Source organism: Xenopus tropicalis, chromosome 9 (assembly GCF_000004195.4).
Source record: "Xenopus tropicalis strain Nigerian chromosome 9, UCB_Xtro_10.0, whole genome shotgun sequence".
Lineage (NCBI taxonomy): Eukaryota > Metazoa > Chordata > Amphibia > Anura > Pipidae > Xenopus > Xenopus tropicalis.
In genome coordinates, this window is record NC_030685.2 from 81,787,104 (window position 1) to 81,810,079 (window position 22,976).

The 22,976-nt window shown below is 44.3% G+C and overlaps 1 protein-coding gene across 2 annotated transcripts in view; it reads right to left on the reverse strand.

The window, feature by feature from the left end:
* Positions 1–22,525, reverse strand: part of thsd7b (thrombospondin type 1 domain containing 7B) — a 267,106-nt gene extending 244,581 nt beyond the window's left edge. For both annotated transcript variants that reach the window (XM_004912730.3, XM_002933951.4), the window contains exon 1: positions 22,146–22,525. The gene's annotated coding sequence lies outside the window, so the exon portion shown is untranslated. The remainder of the gene's footprint in view (positions 1–22,145) is intronic.
* Between the last annotated feature and the right edge of the window lie 451 nt (positions 22,526–22,976).

The window sequence follows — 22,976 nt, forward strand, 5'->3', positions numbered from 1 at the left end:
GCCTGATTAATTAATCAGCCTTGTATGTCAGTTCCATGATAAGCCTTTTGCGTGTTGCTCTGGGACTTGTCAACACTTAACGAAACACCCATGAATATTTATAGAGAGGAAAATATTACGGGGAAATGATTCAATTATTGTGAATTATTGATACCCGGGGCCAGCCGTCCATTTATTCCCGATGACCATAATGGTAATCATCATCATCATCATTTATTTATATAGCAGCAGCAGCAAGTTATGCAGAGCTTTACATTCATTTATTACCAACAGGGGTTTTATGATAGTTTAGCAAACAAGGGTGAAAGAGTTAAAATATTATCAGAGGGTCCTAGTCACAAGAGCTTGCAATCCAAAGGTAAAGCTTCAGGGTACAGCTTACTGTATGATTATTGAATAAACACTTGCATCCGGGGTCTGCGCTCAGCGCCATTCTCTGGGTATAAAATTTGGTACAAAGTGCAATGGCGGAGTTGCCACCTTCCCGGTTTTGACCCGGACAGCCCAGCTTTTTGTGCGGGTCAAATCTGCTTGCCCAGTTTTACAAATTAGGATAAGCAGGCAGGACTCTGTTAGATTGATGTGATTGGTCAATCGCTGACCTCCACATCATAACCCTGCCCCTGACATCACTGTCCCCACCCACAATGTTGTGTGCCCCACCCTCTGTGACATCATTATTTTGCCCAGTCCTGCGCTTAAGGGCAAATGCCCATACCTGGTGCACTCTTACCTTCCAGTTTGTGCCTTTATGTTAACCAACCACTTAGATTGTAAGCTCTACGGGGCAGGGACCTCCTTCCTACTGTGTCTCATACCACATGGCACTTATATATATACATATATATATATATTTATTGTATTTATTTATTATATCACTTGTCCTCCCTGTGTGTAATTTTGTATTCTGTAAGACTGTACAGCGCTGCGTACACTTGTGGCGCTTTATAAATAAAGATATACATACATACATACATACATACCTACATACATGCATCACCGACCTGCCCCCTGCCCCCTGTAGTGCTGAAGACGGTAGGTGGCAACCATAAATGGCAAGTGCAAGCCAGCCCTCTTCTTAATGCCTCCCATGTAAATTAAGGGATAGGTAGGGTACTGAACTCTAACATAATGAACTCTCACACCTCACTTCCTCTTCCTGTTTCCTCTCAACTCTCAAAAACTTTATTAACACATTAACACTTAACAAAAATAACAATAGTCGCCAACGGTCCCTTTTCAAGGGAGTGGTAAAGCTTCATGAGTTCCCCCGCCAGACCCTTGTGAATGCTGCTGAACGCTGGCAGAGCTGTATTCATGGGGCGGAGAAAGAAAAGAGAGCCCCGCCTCCCCGGTAGCAATCCGACCCATGAACGATGCCTTTCGGATACATTTTACTTGTTAAAAAGTATTTTCCCCTTCTAACAAATCACCCACCACCAGATTCATTATTATTATTACTACTATAATTATTATTATTATCATCAGTATTTGAAGCCAATATGGTGGCGGCAAGTGTAACGCAGCCTCCTCCCATTGGTTTGAGCAATGTGACAGCGCCGCTGACAGATGGGAGAGATTATGCAGACAATATTAGAGAATTAAGGCTTAATATCAGATCAGAAAACAGTGCTCAGCGGAAAAAGCTCATTTATCTTTTAAGCATATTCCGGATGAATATGAGGAATAAAAATAAGCTTTACTTTTTATTGCCTCTTTCTGGCATTCAGATGACCCCCAGCAGAAAAAAACCCCATTGTTCTCTGAGACTACAATTGTATTGTTATTTTTTACTTTTTATTACTTATCTTCTCCTATCCAGTGCTTTGCGTATTCATTTACCAAATCACTGCCTGGTTGCTAGGTTAAATAAGACCCTAGCAACCAAATAGCCGCTAAATTACTAAACTGAAGAGCTGCTCACCAAAAAAGATAAATAACTGGACAAATAAAAAAAAATGAAGACCAACTTCAAATGTAACAGTAGTTGCCTGCCCTCAGCCTGCCTTCAGCCTGCCTCCTCCAAATCCCACAATCCCCTGCTGCACACGTGATGTCAATAAGGAAAGTAACATCCCAGTGCAATGCATTGTGGGTTATGTAGTTCCTGCATGCTGTCTGTAAGCTGTGGGGAAGTTGTTACAATTTGTATCATCAGTTATTTAGTCCCTCCTCCCCTGCCAGGATTTCAAATGATGCAGAAAGAGAAGAACTGTTTTGCAGCTGGATTTCAGCATATAAAAATGGGATTTATTCCTACTGTTTGAAGGAACAGATTCCAGGGATAGGGATATTAGGAGTTTCTGAGCTATGTGGGGCTCTTTAACAAATTTTGGTTCGGAAGCCGGAGTTCCCCTTTAATAAGTGCCAGCATCACATTTCTATTGGCCCTTCCCACAGGCCGGTTCCTGAGCCTCTAGCCAATGGCTCTATAGTTGGCATCAGGCTGGGTTAAAGCCCCAATAAGGCAAATATAAACAGGGCAGTAGGGAAGCAATTAATAAGGCCCCACTTACCTCTGTCGTTGACTCATTATGTAATTAGTTCCTGTGTAACTGATAAATGCCAATTGAGTGCAGGCCGAGGGCTTTGCTGTTGCCGCTGTGAGGTTAAAGGAAGAGGCAGTGACACAGATTTAATGAGTGCAGGCAGGGACGGACCCAACACTGTCACTATACACCCGGCATAATGAGAAGGGAGTCACCTTAAGGGACAAATCAGCCGCCCCCCCAATGCCACTATAAATAACTCCACTTGCTGAGTACAGGAGACCTCTCCCCGAGTCACATTGAGCCCAATCGCCTTCTCACAGCCGGATGATTCACACTTAAACGGCTATAAACGTGCTAATTCCCACTCCAGCACCAAAGGGGCTCATTATTATTAGAATATTGACGGCATGAAGGGGAAGGTGTCTACTTTACTATTTCTATCCTATATATATATATATATATATATCACCAACATGTTCTGTAGCACTTCCCATGCAGTGTCGAACTCGGGTGCCAGGGGCCCACTGGGGGCTGCTGCCTGGGGGCCCCACCACACCAGTCAGTGTGCTACATACTGCAACCCCCACCAGATGGGGAGAGGGGGGAAGAGTAGGGTCACAGGTGGGGGGAGCGGGAGGAGCAGGCCAGTGGGGGCCACAGCTGGGGAGTGGGCTGAGCCGGCAGAGTCCTCAGGAGGACTCCTCAGGGAGCGGGAAGAGCAGGCCAGTGGGGGCCACAGCTGGGGAGTAGGTTGAGCCGGCAGAGTCCTCAGGGTTCCTCAGGGAGCGGGAAGAGCAGGCCAGTGTGGGCCACAGCTGGGGAGTAGGCTGAGCCGGCAGAGTCCTCAGGGCTCCTCAGGGAGCGGGAAGAGCCGGCCAGTGGGGGCCACAGCTGGGGAGTAGGCTGAGCCGGCAGAGTCGTCAGGGCTCCTCAGGGAGCAGGAAGAGCAGGCCAGTGGGGGCCACAGCTGGGGAGTAGGCTGAGCCGGCAGAGTCCTCAGGGCTCCTCAGGGAGCGGGAAGAGCCGGCCAGTGGGGGCCACAGCTGGGGAGTAGGCTGAGCCGGCAGAGTCGTCAGGGCTCCTCAGGGAGCGGGAGGAGCAGGCCAGTGGGGGCCACAGCTGGGGAGTGGGCTGAGCCGGCAGGGCCCACTGATTTTTTCCCAGTCTACCACCAGCCCAGTCCGACGCTGTTCCTATGAGTTATGCCCTAGAGAGATGCCCCTTCTACCTACCCCTAGTTCCGGCCCTGGTCCACTCTAGGGTCAGTGTTACCAGGAGCTAATTAACCTGCCTACACGATGCTGAAGATCAACATTCCCATAGGTATAAAGCAGATGAGTTGCTGAGCAGACCTAATCATTCATAAGGGGCTACATTGTGCCACAGCTGGGTGCCCTTAAAACTAACCGTTTGCAGTCTATGGGGTGACACCTCCGGACACAAATTACCCCCTGAGGGTAATGGACACAAAATTATCCAGATAAGAAGGATTAATCAGCAGCTCTGTAACTGTTAACCCTATAAGTGCCAGGCCCAGTGCCAGTGAAGTAGCCGAGCCATTGTGTTACCTACAGGGAAGCTCCATTCATTTCATGCACCGAGACAGCGTTTTAACTTTCCATCTAATTTAGTGCTTGTGGGCCTCATGGGCCGCAGCCGCTTACTTTCCGGGGCATCTTTTATAAATCACCATGAACTGTTCCTGTGTGTGATATTATTAATGAGTGGATGAAATACAGCCCTGGGCCTGGTATTCATGTATTCCGCAATCAATACTCTCCCTTAGAGATGGATCGGCTCTGATCCTAACTAGTCTATATGGTAATCTGTTTCCCCACACGCCAGATTTATTTAGTAAAGCTGCCCAACTACACACAGTTACAAACACCCAGGCAGTTGGTTACAAATATCCATTGCTTGTATTCACCCCGGTACAAAGCATTACACTGAATCTAGAAAGTTTTCTGCTTCTTTTCTGCTAATTCTCCTGCATCTCATACAGAAGGTTAGGAGTGTTGCTCCATTCCCAAGAGACCCTCAGCCAGATCCATATAAACAGGAGCATCCTGTCTAGTCTACAGTACTCTTTATTATTATTACTTATTTAGTGCCAACTTATTCCTGAATATTTACAGAAGATCAGAGTCAGGCCAAGAAGTGTAAGTGCCCAAAACAATGAAACTTGGCCAGACGTTCCACCAGAATTCCCCTCCCACTCCCACCCAAGAACCCCCTCTGCCATCACTGCTACAGCTCACACTGCTGCCCTTACTCTCATAGTTACATAGTTAAGTCGGGTTGAAAAAAGTCCATCAAGTTAAACCCTTCCAAGTGAACCCACATAAACCCATACTGACCTATCTATCCCCTCACATACAGACCCATACTGACCTATCTATCCCCTCACATACAGACCCATACTGACCTATCCACTCACATACAGACCCATACTGACCTATCTATCCACTCATATACAGACCCATACTGACCTATCCACTCACATACAGACCCACACTGACCTATCTATCCACTCACATACAGACCCACACTGACCTATCCACTCACATACAGACCCATACTGACCTATCTATCCACTCACATACAGACCCATACTGACCTATCCACTCACATACAGACCCACACTGACCTATCTATCCACTCACATATAGACCCACACTGACCTATCTATCCACTCACATACAGACCCACACTGACCTATCCACTCACATACAGACCCATACTGACCTATCCACTCACATACAGACCCATACTGACCTATCTATCCACTCACATACAGACCCACACTGACCTATCTATATACTCACATACAGACCCATACTGACCTATCTATCCACTCACATACAGACCCACACTGACCTATCTATCCACTCACATACAGACCCACACTGACCTATCCACTCACATACAGACCCATACTGACCTATCTATCCACTCACATACAGACCCACACTGACCTATCTATATACTCACATACAGACCCATACTGACCTATCTATCCACTCACATACAGACCCACACTGACCTATCTATCCACTCACATACAGACCCACACTGACCTATCCACTCACATACAGACCCATACTGACCTATCTATCCACTCACATACAGACCCACACTGACCTATCTATATACTCACATACAGACCCATACTGACCTATCTATCCACTCACATACAGACCCACACTGACCTATCTATCCACTCACATACAGACCCATACTAACCTATCCACTCACATACAGACCCATACTGACCTATCCACTCACATACAGACCCACACTGACCTATCTATCCACTCACATACAGACCCACACTGACCTATCTATATACTCACATACAGACCCATACTGACCTATCTATACACTCACATACAGACCCACACTGACCTATCTATCCACTCACATACAGACCCACACTGACCTATCTATCCACTCACATACAGACCCATACTGACCTATCCACTCACATACAGACCCATACTGACCTATCTATCCACTCACATACAGACCCACACTGACTTATCTATCCACTCACATACAGACCCACACTGACCTATCCACTCACATACAGACTCACACTGACCTATCCACTCACATACAGACCCATACTGACCTATCTATCCACTCACATACAGACCCACACTGACCTATCCACTCACATACAGACTCACACTGACCTATCTATCCACTCACATACAGACCCACACTGACCTATCTATCCACTCACATACAGACCCATACTGACCTATCCATTCACATACAGACCCATACTGACCTATCTATCCACTCACATACAGACCCATACTGACCTATCCACTCACATACAGACCCACACTGACCTATCCACTCACATACAGACCCATACTGACCTATCTATCCACTCACATACAGACCCACACTGACTTATCTATCCACTCACATACAGACCCACACTGACCTATCCACTCACATACAGACTCACACTGACCTATCCACTCACATACAGACCCATACTGACCTATCTATCCACTCACATACAGACCCACACTGACCTATCTATCCACTCACATACAGACCCACACTGACCTATCCACTCACATACAGACCCATACTGACCTATCTATCTACTTACATACATAAACCATATATACCAACATTAATACTAACTGTAGGTTTTAGTATGACAATAGCCTTGGATACTATGCTTGTTCAAGACAGCACTTTATCTGCTTTAGTAGCCACAGAATGACACTGCCTGGAATCAGACAACTTGTTATCTACAAAAACCCTCAGATCCTTCTAAATTAAAGATCCCCCCAACAAACTACCATTCAGTGTGTAACTCACATTTATATTATTTCTACCAAAGGGAATAACTTTGCACTTTTCAACATTGAACCTCATTTTCCATTTTGCTGCCCAGTTTTCCAATTTTGTCAAATCAATCTACAGATAAATAAAGAGGACAGCAAACATAATACAACTCCAAGAGGACCAGTAGGCAGTTCAACACAAGGGAGGAGAAGACATTCTGAACCCAAACATAACAGTGGGATCCCTCCCCTGATCAGTAACTTCTCTATATAATATAATCCCTGAGGAACCAGTAGCTATTGGTTACACATAAGTTATTTAAATTGGGCCCTGCTGCCCCCGGGGGCCCTGCACCCCCCAAGGTGCCCCGCCAGCCGCGCCCCCTAAACCCACACAGGGGCTCCCGCCACCCTCACAACATCCTCCCCTTACATGTTTAACTTAAATGCAATCAGGGGGACACCGGCGGCTGGGGGAGCGGTAACAGGGATCGGGTCTGGGCCCCCAGGGCCACCAGGGCTGGGACCCACCGGGATTTTTCCCAGTATCCCGGCAGCCCAGTCTGACCCTGTTATTATTGTTCATGTTTATTACTTATCTTTCTGTGCAGGCCCTCTCCTATTCATATTCCCATCTCTTTTGAAGCACTGCCAGATTCCTAGGGTAAATAGGACCATAGCAACCAGATAGCTGCTAAAATACCAAACAGAGAGCTGCTGAACAAAAAGCTAAATAACTGAAAAATCATAAAAAAATGAAGACCAATTGCCAGTTGTCTCAGAATATCATGTTTACATCATATTAAAATTTAATTTCAAAGGTGAACTACCTTTTTAAGTAGACGTTTGATGCGACCACAGCTGTTTTTGAGGCAACTGCAACTTTTTCCTCATTCAGTGAATTATTAACATTTATTTATAAAGCACCAACATATCCCGCAGCGCTGTACAATAAGTGGGTTTCATACACTGGACATACAGAGTAACATATAAAGCAACCAATAACAGATACAAGAGGTGAAGAGGGCTCTATGGATATATATATATATATATATATATATACTATAACATTTTGCCTGGGCAGGAGAAGCAATGGCTAATGGTAAATGAATAGAAGCATAAATATAAACAAAGGATCTTCCGTGGAACAATGGCAGGTATCCCCATGTCTTACAGAACATTAATAGAGACATAAAGGGAAAGCAAATGGATTTCTTCCCTGCAAGAAGCCAGTCCATCCATCTGCTGGGAAGTGGCCGTATAAAGGAAATATACTGATGGATTAATGAGCAATGAGATGCTATAAAGGCTAATTGATATTAAGGGCAATGTTGTGCCGAGGCACAGTGTGTATCCGGAGCCGGCCGGCCCGCTCGCCTTGCTACAACTCCCGGCACTTCAGTGATTAGAAAATCAAATCCTCCCGGAGAACACAATGTTACGGCCGCGATGTGACAAGGTGACAATCACATTCATCATTTATAAGAACTCTCGGGCGTCGTGGGAGCGAATCCTTGCATTCGGCACAGTCACATTTCTGGGGTGAATGCAAATGAGTTAATAAATGCAGGTTTGGGATCTATTATGCGGAATGCTTGGGGCTTAGGGCTTTCCAGATAACGGATCCTTATATACTATGGAGCCATAAAGGGGTAGTTCACCTTTCTATTAAACTTTTAGTATGTTATAGAATGCCCTATTCCTAGCAACTTTGCAGTTGGTCTTCATTATTTATTCTTTATAGTTATTAAATTATTTGCCTTCCTCTTATACATCCAGCTTTTAAAGTGGTGGTTCACCTTTAAGTTAACTTTTAGTATGTTATAGAATGGCCAATTCTAAGCAACTTTTCACTTGGTCTTCATTATTTATTTGTTATCGTTTCTGAATTTCTTTGCAGTTTTTTAATGGGGGGGGGGGTCACTGACCCCGCAGCCAAAACCGATTGCTCTTTAGTTTTATTGTTACTTTTTGTAACTTTCTTTTCTATTCAGTCCCTCTCCTATTCATGTACCGGTCTCTCATCCAAACTACTCCCTGGTTGCTAAGGTAACTTGGACCCATAGCAATGAAATAGCTGTTGAAACTCCCAACTGAAGAGCTGGCACAAATAATAAAAAAATGAAGACCAGTTGCAATTTGTCTCAGAATATCACTCTCTACATCCTACTAAAAGTTAACTCAAAGGTGAACAACCCCATCAAATGGGGGACACTGGCCCTGGCAGACTCTGTGAGGCTACATTTTTATTATTATTGTTCATTTTTATTACTTTTTATTACTCTCCTATTCATATTCCCATCTCTCGTTTAAAGCACTGCCTGGTTACTGAGGATCGGGGGGGGTTGGAGACCACGGCAGAGGTCCCTTGGGGGGGGGGGGGCCCTGTGGTGTCAGCCCTGGTAGGCCCTGAACCGGGAATTCTGCACTGCAAATAATGTTGTTTTTCTGTTAAAAAAAAGAAGTTGCTTGATATAGCGGTAGCAATGTTAATTACTTCCATTTCTAATACAGGATGATCAATTAGGTAATTGCCAAGGCACTGAGTATAGTGTTTGGCCTGGTTGTGGGTCACAAGAGACTAAATGGGGCTGGAAATATGTAACGGCAGGTAATGCCTGCGATCATTCAGCACGAGATTATTCCTAACAGGTGAAGTACACGAGTTATAAATGACAATAACAGGCACGGGGGCTTATGGCAGAGCAGAATGGGACAAAGGACACATTCATGGATCACTGTAGGCAGAATTTATAAGCAGCGAGAGGAACAACGTTACAAATGCGACTTGAGGTTTGCCAATGGGAATAATAAACATTTTTCTCTTCGTGCAGGCCGAGAGTGGACATAATTACAAAGCTTGATATAAATGAACGAGTCTCCTTGTGCTCAATTGTTATGCCAGTTCGTACATTTATTTTGGTTATAATAAAGTGTTTGATTACTGTATATTTAGAGAGTGTTTCTTTAAAAGATAAAACTGTTGGGTTGCCCCCCTGGAAGAACTTAGACTAGTGACAGCCAGGGGGACACAGACTCAGTACTGGGTGGGGTAAATTTTGGGGAGCAGCCTATTTGCTTTGAGAAAAGCTCAGCTTGGAAGTCAGTAAGGATGAGATTTTGAAGAGGGGGGGTCTTATTTGCTGTCATAGACATTCATGGAACTAAGATTAAATGACGGATACATCAACCTTCTTCTAGATTTTTAACGTTGCTATGAGCTAAGGGGGGCTCCTATATCTAGAACCTTGCTATGAGCTAAGGGGGGCTCCTATATCTATAACCTTGCTATGAGCTAAGGGGGGCTCCTATATCTATAACCTTGCTATGAGCTAAGGGGGGCTCCTATATCTATAACCTTGCTATGAGCTAAGGGGGGCTCCTATATCTATAACCTTGCTATGAGCTAAGGGGGGCTCCTATATCTATAACCTTGCTATGAGCTAAGGGGGCTCATAACCAAAGGCTGAACTCCCAAAAAGGGCCTGGAAAAACAATTAATGCTTTTGGCACAGCAAGGAAGATTGAATGTACCCTTAGGAAGGGCTGAAGTTACAACTAAGGCAACCTGGTTTAGATGGAGTCTATATCACTGGTCCCACTTAATTCAGACCACAACTGACATTAATAGAGCACAGGCAGGGCAATCCTGTAACTGCACAATTGCCATCGAGGTGAGCACCCCATGCAGGGCATTGGGTACAGGATGATATAATGTGACCCCCCCCCCCCATCCTACAAAGACAATTATACCCTACATATGGTGGCAACTCTAATGATAGATGTTGAACATGCCCCTCTGTAAGGATAACAATAAAAGTAACATGGGCATATTTAACGTTGGTGATATATGGATGACAAAGGAAGAAGAATAGGGCAATAGAAGAAGAAAAGGGCAAATTTGCTTCGAATCTATGATTTGTACAGTAGTGGAGTCACAGAAGAGGATTTTGTACAAACAACAGTATTGCCTAGTTGGCTATACCCAGCTCATATTACTTTTCCTTTAATACAGTGTTTCCTTATTGGCCTTGCCCCCTCAAGGCCTGGACCAGTGGCAGGTAGGCACAACCCGTTTTGGATCAGTCACTGGTAGACTGCCTCTTTTTTACCCTCAATATCAAACTATCGGTCCAGCTAGATGGTCCTTTAAGTTGAGATTTGGGTTTCTTCGAAACTAGGGCTAATAAACCAGTTGTTTCCCTATATCTGTAACCATTTTATAAAATCAGAGGGACCCTGGTCCAACAACCATTGCTTGAAAGGAGAACTAAAGCCTTCCCTCTTCTTGGGCTTTCATCCCGGACCGCTCCACCTGGGATTTGTATAACTGCACCTCTCTATGGACTAAATAAATAGATGGATTTGCACCTTGTTGCAGTCCGGGGAGCTGGGATTGTAGTTAGATTTTTATTCTCCTTTAATACACATATCACAAAGATCCTTAATTGGGTTCTCCTTCCCCTACCCCACACCAGTGGAAATTCAGAAAAATATTGAAGGAATAAACACAAACACACAATAAAACACAACAAGTCCTATCCTCCGCGCTGGAGGTTTCTAGAGAGATAATGACAGCCTTTATCCGGTCTAAAATCTGCTATTTTACAAAGTTGCTAAAAAGCAAAAAAAAATGGAATGATTTCCACCTGTTATTCTGCACAATGACCCGATTTACTCTGCAGAGCGGAACCGGTATTCAAGTGCCTACAGAGCAATGTGCAACGTGCCTCCCATCTGTAACCGAATTCCTCATCTTTTCTTTTTATTCCTAATAAGATTCCGTGGCTTCAAACAGATACAGAGTCCTCCTGCAGTCACATCGCCCAAGATGTTGTCGGAAGATAAATAATCTCTGATTTGTATGAGTTTATTACTATGCCCTCCCCGCTGGCTCGCTCATCTCGCAGTGTAGCTCCCGTGGCACTGCCCTATTTCTACAAGGAGTTGTTTTTTCACACAAAACAACATCTTGGCAGTGGGCAAAAAAACTATAAACTCCTGCTTCCTGCGAGTTGTACGGGAACATTATCAAGACTCGCTCTGGTCTATAAGGTAAAGCAATGATTGGGTAATGCTATTGCTAAGAGAAGAATTGTAACCCTATGGCTTACAAGCATTCACTACGGATGGGAGTCCACTTGTGGCCGGAAGATGGTGCAAGAGCAATCAATAAATGGTGCCCAACAGAGAATAAAACATATAATAGAATACTAGAAATATAAATGGCAAACACTACCTAGAGCAGTAAGACATTCATGGGCTACTCTGGGACACTTACTGTAGGCGCATACCCCCTAGCCCTGTCCACACAGGGTCCCAGTTCTGGTGGGTATCCCAGTTGGGTGATGACTATGGCTTTTCACTGGAGCTAACTTGGCTACATTTAGGTATATAGTAATCAAGGTGGCTATTGCTCAAGTGCACTGGTACCTATCCATTCCTTAAGGTGGCCATATACGGGCCGATTGTAGCTGCCGATATCGGTCCCTTAGACCAGTGATTCCCAACCAGTGGCTCGGGGGCAACATGTTGCTCCCCAACCCCTTGGATGTTGCTCTCAGTGCCCCCAAACCAGGTAGTTATTTTTGAATTCCTGACTTGGGGGCAAGTTTTGGTTGAATAAAAACAAGATTTCCTACCAAATAAAGCCCCTGTAAGCTGATAGTGTGCATAGAGGCTGCCTAATAGCCAATCACAGCCCGTATTTGGCACCTCCATGAACTTTTATGGTGCTTGTGTTGCTCTCCAAGTCTTTTTACATTTCACTGAGGCTTATGAGTAAGAAAGGTTGGGAATCCCTGCCTTAGACCCTTCGGTCCGTGTAGGGGTACAAACGACGGGCCTTCCCGACCGACATCTGGCCTGAAATCGGCAGATATTATTTGGGCAGGTTAAAAAATTTAGTCGGATCGGGGACCGCATCGGCTCGTTGATGCGGTTCCCGAACCGATTGCACCTATAGCAGCGTTCTAATTCGAACGTTTTGATGGACCGACCAAATTAACCTACATTCACTCGATATCGACCACCCATAGGTGGGGATATCGGAATAAGATCTTAACATGTATGGCCACCTATACCTATGATCAGGGGTAAAGGGCCAAGCCCTGGGCAACCCGGTCAGCCACTGCGCCCCTGCATCTTCCCCCCTGCCCCCTTGGCACCCCCAATCGTTGCGCCCTAGGCAGCTGCCTCTTCTGCCCCCCCCTAGTTCCGCCCCTGCCTAGGATACACTCCCAAGTAATGTGGAAAAGATTAACAATTAATAATGTAATAAAAGGCACAAAGTTTGCTCAGGAGCAGTAATCGGTAGCAACTTGCATTTAAACAGGTAAATGCTACCTGCTGATTGGTAGCTAAGGGTTACTGCTCCTGGGCAAACTTAGTGCCTTTTATTACATATGGAGGGTAAGCCTTATTAAGTCGATGTGGCCACAAAGTCTACACTGAATTAATCCAGAAAATTACTCCTCAAAGCATGATTTACACTCCAGTTTAAGACCCACTTATTCACAACACTTTCTGGGGTCTGATAAATGCCATTTCACCCTACGAGGTAAAGAATTTTTTAATACGATCAGGATATTAAACCAGTGTAAAGCAATAAGGCATTTCCATGTGTGTCCTTAATAAAAATGCAAATGGTTGCCCCTTTTTCCACCCATAACATGAATAAAAGATACCTGGCTCTCCTGAATCTACCCCACAGCACTATGTCAGTAATCCTAGGGAGATAACTTGGCAATGGTAATATTATCAGAAGAGCAGACTTAACAAGTCTCATTGATTAAAGTGCTGCAAATACAGGTCCAATTTCAATGTTTTACCCACAATGCACAATTCTACCATTGTTCCCCAGCTAGCCATCATAACTGCGCCAGCTGCTATGCATCACAAATCCCAGAACAACAGCATGCATTACATCTATATTTATTAAAGCAGAAGGAAAGCTACTAATGCAGTTTATTCTGCAGAAAGCTTTACCATACCTCAGATAACAGCCCTAGAAGCTTTTGTGTTTGTTTAAGGTAGCAACTGCCATTTTAGCTTGGTCTGACTTCCCTTCCTGCCTGTATCCCTGTGCTCTGGGGTTCAGATTACAGCAGGGAGGGGAGGGGGGAGGAGGGATGGGGAGAAGAGCAAGCTGAGCATGCTCAAGCCTGAGCCCTGTAGGTTTGAGCTGAGAAAAAAAGAAGAAAATGTGTACAGAATAGAAGGAAACAATAGTGATGAGAGAATTTGTCCTGTTTCACTTCGCCATAAAATTTGCAAAACGCATTTTGCCCGCAATTTTTTGGTCCTTTTTTTTTTTTTTTTGTCACCTGTGCTTTTTTTGACGTGACCACGCCCAATTTGACGCGCAACAAAATTTTTTGACAGTGAATTTTTCAGCTGTGAATTTTCACTGAATTTTTACGAAACACTTTGCTAATGGCGAAATGTGCAAATTCACTGCGAATCCATGCCCGCCGAAAAAATGTTTCTTTTGACCTACAAACTAGTGATAAGCGGATCTGTCCCGTTTCAGTTTTGCCCAAAAATTTGCCGGTCAGGGCAAGTTCAGACCCGTGTCCTGCACTCATGGTGCAAATTACACCTATTCCCTACCTGTCCCACCTCTGGCACTGACTGTATGCTTCTTAATGCTTTGCACTTTGCACCACTGCAACAAGAGCCTTGTAGTGCTGAGCACTTGACTAAGACATGGCTAGAATCCCCATTGTAAGCCAACACTCTTCTCTTGTTGAGCAGACAGAAACAGAATGATCTCTTTACCAAACAACAAGATTGTTTTATTAGCATTTGTTTGCTGTCTCCCTGTCTGCATCCAGTAAGCACCGTGGCACAAAGAGGAGCCTCTGATTATGACAAGAATGGGATTCTATTTAAAGCCCATCTGTCATATTGAAGCACTCGCTTTGCATCTTGTACACCGGCTAAGAATAATGGAACACCGTTCAACGCCACTAAATCTCTATTCATGCCGCGCCGGCTCCGGAGAAGAACCAGAGGTACAGAGAGGGTGCAATGTTCTGTTTTATCCTCCTTTATGTATTTCTTCTCCTCTTTTACTCTCCTCACCTGTTTAGTCTTACTCTCCCTCATCCTACATTATCCCATCTTCTATATAATTCTGATTTCACATCCATTTGTCTCACTATTTCTTCCCCCCCCTTTTAGGAGCCGTCCAACTCCAACTCATCATGTGTTGAATGTAAACCAAAGAAAAGAACAGAGCACAGCAAGTCACAGATATGTGTTCCTTTCCCATTTCTTTGACCTTAAACTTGTCCCTTGGTACTAAGGTAAAGGCAGTTTGAATAATAAAACAAAAGCCTAAAAAATTTAGTACAGTTGGGCGCTGCCTGGACCTCTCTGGATCTTGTGGTAAGTGACGGTGAGGTTCCTGCTAAGGCACTTGAACCATAGGACCAGCCATAGTTATGGGTGAAGACACATGTAGCTACTTAGTAGCAGCTACTTGTCAACACCAGAAAATCCCCTGCCATAGACAATACTGAGAATTTCCTCTGCACGTAGAGACAATTATCAGTAAATGATCAGCATTGTGTATTTTTGTAGCCATGACAAGTAGCTGCTACTAGTAGCTCCACGTGTCTTCACACTAAGGGCTCTGCCACACGAAGGAGATTAGTCGCGGGCGACTAATCTCCCTCGTGTGCCAGAGCCCAGATAGTTCAGACTTTAGCACCTCAATGTGCACGCCCTTTGGCAGTGTTTAGGCCAGGGATGCCCAACCAGTGGCTCGGGGGCAACATGTTGCTCACCAACCCCTTGGATGTTGCTCTCAGTGCCCCCAAACCAGGTAGTTATTTTTGAATTCCTGACATGGGGGCAAGTTTTGGTTGAATAAAAACAAGATTTCCTACCAAATAAAGCCCCCTGTAAGCTGATAGTGTGCATAGAGGCCCCTAATAGCCAATCACAGCCCTTATTTGGCTCCTCCATGAACTTTTATGGTGCTTGTGTTGCTCTCCAAGTCTTTTTACATTTGACTGTGGCTCACGAGTAAGAAAGGTTGGGGACCCCTGGTTTAGGCCATGTTTTAGGTCTGTAAGTCGTTTAAGGTCCCTTATAAGCCACCACTTTTAGTGGCTTTGTATTTAATCTTCATGCTGGACTCAGGAGATACCTGGATTTCTGGCTCCTTTAGTGTTCATGCCTTGTCCTAAAATTCTGGTCCTGTTCAAGCATTATTCTGCATTCTGATTCCTTGGTTCTGAGCTCTGCCTGGGTACTGTCTACCAACTACCCTGACTACTGGCCTATTAATTGAACCCTGTCTCTCAGTTGAACTGACTACTTTCCAGTTATTGCAATTCTATGTTGTCTGCAATGCACTCTGGCCTCTAGACGTCCTCATTATGAATTACCAGTAGAACTACTTATCTCATTGTCAAGGTAAGTAGGATTAAGTTAACCAATCTAAAGCTGGCCATACATTTAGCCTGAAATTGTAGGCTAAAGCCCTAAAAATAAAAAATGGGAAGATGTTCTAAACATGAAATAGTTGGCAGAGACCAATCGTACGAAAGTGACTCTCATTGTAGGTCCCCCACGGGTATCGGCAGATACACAATACATGTGCATATCGGTGCATCTATGGCCGGTTTAAGGGTACTCATTTGCCACGTTCCACCAGACCCCAGTCTGCACCAGTCTCTTTTCAGCAGGGAACCCAAACTAAGTTGTGGAATCAGCTCAATTGAGGTTTTACTGGTTCTGCACCATGTTTTAGTCACTATTTTCTATTGTAGCATTATAGGGAACATGGTAACCCAACCAAATCATCAAGAGGACCTATTTTTGTGGGTTAAGGGTCCCAATGGTAGGTTGCAACTATGCCGGCATGGAATCTGGAGTCTAGTGCTCAAAATCTGCCCGGGGGATCAATGAAACCCTAACAGCAGGTGGGTGGTCTTCTATAATAGGTTTTACCAAGACTGGATTTCTTCATGCTTGTCCTTCTACTAAATGAAAGAGAGGACAAGCAGTTTGCTTAGCAATGGACTCAATAATCAAAGCTCCACATTACAGTGTTGCTTGGGAATATCCTATTATAATGGCTTCCGGCTCAATGTTCTTTTCATAAGGACTTCTATTAACTCTCTCAGTCTTAGTTGCCCTTTATAGATGGAAATTTGGGAGGGGATCCACAGAGACCTTGGATCCAACAATTGTCACACTGTGCTTGTCCCGATATTTTCTTTAACTCAAAGGGAAAAAAATATATGTAACCCTATTTTGGCTGATAAAGATATACATACATACTGTACATACATACATATACATTTAGGCAAATGTTCGGCTAGATTAGGGGTCGGGAACCCTTAGCCTGAGAGAGCCATAAACACCACATATTTTAAAATGTAATTCCGTGAGAGCCATACAATATGTTTGGCCGCAGATGCTGAAGGGCAAGGTAGGGTGAGTGCCAAGGATGCCGGATGCGATGCGGAGGAGGGTGTGGCCTGCGCTCGGCGGATAGAACATGTGTTCTAAGGCTTAGAACACATCTTATATCTGCCGAGCGCAGGCCATGCCCCCCGTTATTTTTTTTTATTAAATATTTGGCAGCGAGCCAGATGGAGCCCTCAAAAGAGCCACATCTGGCTCACGAACCATGATTCCCTTCCCCTGGGCTAGATGGTAAAGAGCACAGGCACACAATAGTCTCCTGGTTGGAGCCACAACTGCTCTATCTAAATAATCCTGAACTAACTCACACTCCTAGAACGCGTTCTCAACTTGCACACTTGCACACTGCTCCCCAACTTTTATCTCTAGACCTATGTCTTTCCTCTAGGGCTCAATGCTTCTGGGCCTAGTTGGTCCAGGCTCCCTGGAACCCAACCTTCTGCTGGAAAGAGCAATGCCAAAAAGGAAGTGCCCGCCTTCTGCCTGGCACTATAGTACAGTGTGCAGGAAGTGGTCATTCTATCTAAGGGCCAATAAATGCACATTTGTAAATAACAGAAGTGGGAACATGTATTTCTGCATAGTAACAGCAAACTAGGAAGTGGTAGGGCAACTCTATGGGTCCCTACATGCCCTTTTACGCCCTACCCTATTGACCCAACCCCCAAGAGCAGAGGACGCCGCTACTATTCATGTAAAGCATCTCTATTTACCATGGACTGCTCTCTGTAAGAATTAAAATGCTTTAGGCATCACACAAGCAGCCAAGTGCTTCTCTAGGATAACGTGCAGCGAGCTACTCGGTAGAACAGGGAAGCATTATCTGTTGCTCTTACACAAGGACACTCGGATTAAATGAGCATCTCTTGTCTGCAGATCTTCCTAACCCAGATTTAGTGTTGCCTTTATTCTTATACATTCCTATTAATTACATGCATCGCCGCAAAGAATATTTTCCAAGGGTACCCTCGCCATGAAGGCTGGTCCTACGCATTCCATCACTCTCCAACGCATGTGTTGATTGGTCTCATTAGTCTTATCCTTCCTTGCGGGTCTGTACTGACAAGAACTCGGGCCAATTATCTCCTTTTTCTGCATTGTTTTCCGTCCCTGTGGGTACGGACCCTCGCCAAAGAACGCAGTCAATTAACACAAGAGTTGGGACACGGAGGAGGCAAAATGCTTCAACGAAGGCTCAAAGGTATAGATCTTGGGTCGCGGTGGTTTTAAATTCCAACCACAGAATGTGATTATAATTCAGCACTCAGTTTGCACGGGAAGCACCAGTACTGACCAACCACTTACTTACAGTAGTATGAATGGCTGCTAAAAATCCCAAGGGGAATACCAGCCTCTGATTGGCTGCAATTTTTTATTCCTGAATTCTGTAGGATGAATTCTTAAAAGCCCATTTAGCAACATTCTCATTTCCGAGGTTTTTGAAACCCCAAAAAAACGAATTTACTCTAATACAATCAATGCCAAGGGATTTATTAAAACAGCCTTTTAAAAAAACAAACAAAAAAAAATGCAAAAACCATAAATTTTGCACATTTTTCAACAAATGGAGCGTCCAAAAAAATTCAAAAACCTCTAATACCATAAAGCAAAACAAAAATCTTTCACTTGGAATGAAGGACAGCCGCCATTGACTTCTACATAACCTCAACAGCTTTTAGATGGCGTATTTTTATGCCAATTTTGCACCAAAAAATATGAATCATGAAAAAAAAATACAAACATTAATAATTCCCCCCCCCAATTAAGGGCACATTTATCAAAATGTGAGTTTAGAAGTTAATACATTAAAAACTCACCCATGTTCTGTTCATTCCTATGGGATTTTTAGAAGCGTAATTATCAATGGGTGAAAGTTAGAGTTCACCATTTGATAAATATGGTTCTAAAAATCCCATAGGAATTTGAAAAAGTATTAGTTTAGTATAGTTTTGGTGCGACAAATCGAAAAAATCTCAGTGACATTTTCCCACTGACAATTTTTAGTTCAGATTTTATAGTAAATGTCAGACATTCGTGGAGATGAATTTATTCTCTAAGCGCTAAACTCACATTTTGATACATCTGCCCCTACGTGTGCCCAGGAAAGATGTTAATTGGCTATAAGGGCAATATCAAGGTGGGCAGTGAGTCCCCCATTAACAGACCCCTAGATAAGGGATATCATAGACCCATCTTGGGTTTTATTAGTGATAAATAATGGAGAATCTGTAGTAGATAATTCAACTTGGTGAGAAGACCCCATTCCCATAATTACCCCCTGAAGCTCAGCATTGATTGATGGAATTAGCCCAGTGGACAATGGAATGATCTGCCCCAAATATCACGAATGGGCTATGGTGCCACAGGAGGGCGCACTTTTACAGTTGATCATAGCAGGGGCGGTTTTACTCAGCTTTCGTGGATAGGACATAGGGGTTAGTCACACAGTGTTCATGGTGTGTCTTCACTACCTGCCACCACCACAACCACGGTGACTCCATCAAGAAATGGTTGGGAAATCCTGATACTAAAATGCCCAATTTAATGACTTCATATGGTAATTCAAAATGATCCCAGCTCAGATGGGTCCAGTATAGAATTAGGAAACCGTTCACTAGGGCAGTGATCCCCAACCAGTAACATGTTGCACCCCAACCCCTTGGATTTTGCTCCCATTGACCTCAAAGTAGGTGCTTATTTATTCTGGTTTGGAGGCAAGTTTGGTTCCATAAAAACCAGATGTACCACCAAACAGAACCTCCTATAGGCTGCCAGTTCACATAGGGGCTACCAAATATCCGATCATTATTGGACACCCCCCATTAATTTTTTGTCATGCTTTTGTTGCTCCTCAACCTTTTTTCAACTGAATGTGTAGAGCAGGTTGGGGAACCTTGGGGCAATTATACTCCCACATTTTCCCCATCACTCACTGAGCTATACAGAAGACTGCAGGGTTATGGGGTATCGGGGGCTCACCACCCACCAATCATTGTTCTTATGTGACCACCCCACCATGGAGCTTCTCCGCGTGGCACTTAGATTTAAATGCTGCTGATGTGACTGCACAACATCTCAGAGTTCTGCGGAACGGATTGCAACATACGAGCCCACTTGGTGGGGTAATTTACAAGGGTAGGCAATTAAAAGGACGGAGCTAGTTATTTTCTCACTACTGTAATAAAGGATCACTCTCCTGCGGCCACTGCTCTCCATGGACTTTTTTGCTCAGTTGCTGTTGTGACTGTTGCTACTATTACTGTTATACTGGCACCCAGCTCGGCACATTGCCCTCTATAAGGAAAAGGTATGATGCCATTTATAGGGGCACCTACCAGAATCCAAGCATTCCCACGCTTATTGGCAACATCCCACTAATCTCTGATCCAAAATGTCCCATCCTTGGCAAATAAGAGTTAAACAAAGCATGTTCTCAGGTATAACAAAGCAGAATTCTCACGAGCAGCGCAAGCATCTCCCATATTTATTGAGGAGGCAGGCGGGTAAAATACAGTTGTGGTGCCAACTGGCACACAAACCAGGTTAGAATCCGAAGTGTACTTGGAATTGATAAAATCTCTGGTAATTGTGAAGGTTTTATGGACACGTGGAACAGAATAGTCATGAGCAGTAGCTTCCCAAAGTGTTGGGTAGAAGCTGTATTTACTAAGGGATATAGGGCTAAAACATTCTAGAAAGTTATACATAGAACATTCTCAGTTGGCACTGGCCATCAAGCTCATCTATGCCTCCTTAAATGTCTAGTAGTTTTTCATTTAATTCTTAATTTCTACAACTGTTTGGTGTGCTCGACCCCTTGGGATGAGAATAAAGATAAAGATAAAGGCAATGGCATGAAATGTCAGTTTAAGAGCCGAGAATCTATGACCAACCGTTGCTTTGAGTGAGAAGTACAAGTATAAGGATATCCTCTTTCTATATACAGGTATGGGATCCATTATCCAGAAACCTGTTATCCGGAAAGTTCCGAATTACGGAAAAGCCATCTCCCATAGACTCCATTATAAGCAAATAAATCTAATTTTTAAATATGATTCCCCTTTTCTCTGTAATAATAAAACAGTACCTGTACTTGATCCCAACTAAGATATAATTACCCCTTATTGGGGCAGAACAGTCCTATTGGGTTTATTTAATGGTTAAATGATTCCCTTTTCTCTGTAATAATAAAACAGTACCTGTACTTGATCCCAACTAAGATATAATTACCCCTTATTGGGGGCAGAGCAGTCCTATTGGGTTTATTTAATGGTTAAATGATTCCTTTTTCTCTGTAATAATAAAACAGTACCTGTACTTGATCCCAACTAAGATATAATTACCCCTTATTGGGGGCAGAACAGCCCTATTGGGTTTATTTCATGGTTAAATGATTCCCTTTTCTCTGTAATAATAAAACAGTACCTGTACTTGATCCCAACTAAGATATAATTACCCCTTATTGGGGCAGAACAGTCCTATTGGGTTTTTTAATGTTTAAATAATGTTTTAGTAGACTTAAGGTATGGAGATCCAAATTAGGGAAAGATCCCTTATCCGGAAACCCCAGGTCCGGAGCATTCTGGATAATAAGTCCCATACCTGTATATGCTCAATATTATCCCTGCCTCTGGAATGATATGACCACCCAGGAATCCTCAATATGTTTCTGTTCCATAAGGATAACCCCCCCCCCCGTTTCCACTGAATAGATAAAAGTACAGAGCGATTCTATGTTACACAACAGATATTGTAGTTGAACATGATGCACATTGTTTATATAATACCCTCTGGGGGGGCAACAGCCTGACTCTGCCCCCTGAGCTGCAGCCCAGGCTGGAGGGGTAAGTCGGCTCCTTATGGGAAGCGCAGTCGGTAATACATTGCGCCGATCGCTTACCTGTAATGAGGTGCCTGGCAGCTAATTGATGGGGACAGAAGGTGCCAATTAGCAGACAATGGAAGGCGGCGGGGGCTCCGGGCGGCAGTGCGGATGGAGGGAAGCCGGACTCCGGGACGCTGCAGCCGCTACACAAGTCGGTGTCACATCCCCGGTGCCGGGGGACTCAGGGCAGAGTGCTGGCTGCGCTGCCTGGAGAAACTCTAAGTTTGCCAAGTACAATCCACTCTGTGCCCAGGGCAGGGGGGGCACGGCTGGGGGGGGGGGCACACAGGCTGCAGGCAGGGGGGGGATACACAGGCTGGGGATATACAGGCTGGGAGGCTGAGGGGAGATACACAGGCTGAGGGAGATGCTGGCAGCACACGCTCCGTGTGGGACTAAAGCACCTCAGCATCTGAGCTCCCAGTCCAACCCTCACTACTTACAGCTCGGCAGCCAGACACACCCCCACCCCCCTCCCCTGCAATGGTACCGTCTGTCTCCTGCACCCACCGACATACCGGCTGCAACGCATTCATATGCACTGTACCCCCTCATATATACACACATATATACTCACTGTACCCCCTCATATATACACACATATATACTCACTGTACCCCCTCATATATACACACATATATACTCACTGTACCCCCTCATATATATACACACATATATACTCACTGTACCCCCTCATATATACACACATATATACTCACTGTACCCCCTCATATATACACACATATATACTCACTGTACCCCCTCATATATATACACACATATATACTCACTGTACCCCCTCATATATACACACATATATACTCACTGTACCCCCTCATATATACA